The sequence below is a fragment of the Gossypium arboreum genome, chromosome 7 (genome assembly GCF_025698485.1).
Source record: "Gossypium arboreum isolate Shixiya-1 chromosome 7, ASM2569848v2, whole genome shotgun sequence".
NCBI classification, from domain to species: Eukaryota; Viridiplantae; Streptophyta; class Magnoliopsida; order Malvales; family Malvaceae; genus Gossypium; species Gossypium arboreum.
The window spans coordinates 63,848,204-63,849,714 of NC_069076.1; positions in this window are offsets into that span (position 1 = coordinate 63,848,204).

The window sequence follows — 1,511 nt, forward strand, 5'->3', positions numbered from 1 at the left end:
TTTGCAAATCCATCTTCCAAATAGCGGAGAATTCACCATGCTTAAAATTGAGATGAAGATAGTAAAAACTTGTTTTTCACTAGTGTCAAAATTTTGATTTTTTTTTTCGAGTTTCTTAAACTGAGTTGGTCCAAAAAATTAAACTGAGGGGTTCTCGAAGACGAGGGCTACAATAATTATATTGTATTTATTTATTAAATATGACACCAAGAAACCACTAAAATTGAACCTTAATCTAAATTAATAAATATTGTCTAAGGACTAAATTATAGAAGGTAGTAGAGTGACTTGTTAAATTTAAGATTAATGAATGTTGGATCTAGTGCCTTAATTATAGTAAATTCATTTTTGTACACTTGTATTTTTCGAACAAATTGGTTTAATAAAATATTTATTAATTAATTATCCTCAATATTTTTGCATGCAAATCAAAATGGAAGTAAATATTGCCTTACTATTTATCTAAATATTTAACTAATATTGAGCAGTATTATGTGATCAAATTGTAATACGGAAAGACAATTTATATTAGTAGATAAACCTAAACATGTCCTTAGTTTAATTGGAAATGAGCAAACCAATTTAAAGACTAATATGTCATCTATCAAGTCCACTTGGGGAGATATTTTGTCTTAAGCATCGAAGCAGATAACTCCCAAAAGATAAAGACATAGATGTGACTAACTGGAATAATAGCACATTGGACAGGACCCAAGTAGAATAAATCATAGACCCATTTATGGATCTATCCTCTTGTGACGTTCATAGTGTCACATATCAACCCTGAGTGAATGATAGACTATATATGCATGACTCGTATACTTTGACGTTAGTAAAAGTCTAAGTTCAGATAGATAAGGAATCGAAAGTTAGTGTTTTGGGTATACGACTTCTGCAGTATGTAGCATCATTCATAATAATGGAATTCATAGTCTAACTAATGGGTAAATGACATCCTTTCATCGACATTACATGATAGATGAAAAATAAATGTGATCATGTGTCGTTTGTCTTTGTGATAAATGACTTGATTCATATTTGATACTAATTGACATTTCATGAAGGAAGATGTAATGGTTACCATGAGATAAAATATGATCATATTGGTGTTGGATATGGTGCCTTAAGTGTAGTATATTCGAACAAATTTGTTTAAATTCATAAATTACATTAATACCCTTGTATATTATCCACAATGGTTTTTGTACGTAAAGCAAAATGAAAACAAATATTAGCTCACTGGTTATCTAGCGTTTAACTAATATTAAGAGGTGTTATGTGGTCAGATCATAATACAGAAAGATAGTTTATATTAGTAGATGAATCTAAACATGTCCTTAGTCTAATTGGAAATGAGCAAACCGATTAAAAGGCTTATATGTTGTCTATCAAGTCCAATTGGGAATAATAATTCTATCGGTTTCTACTAAGAGAATTATTTTTCTACTGAAAGTAATGAATCATTTCTAGTTCTGTGCTTGGTTCATGATTGTTCAAGCTCACACTCAAAC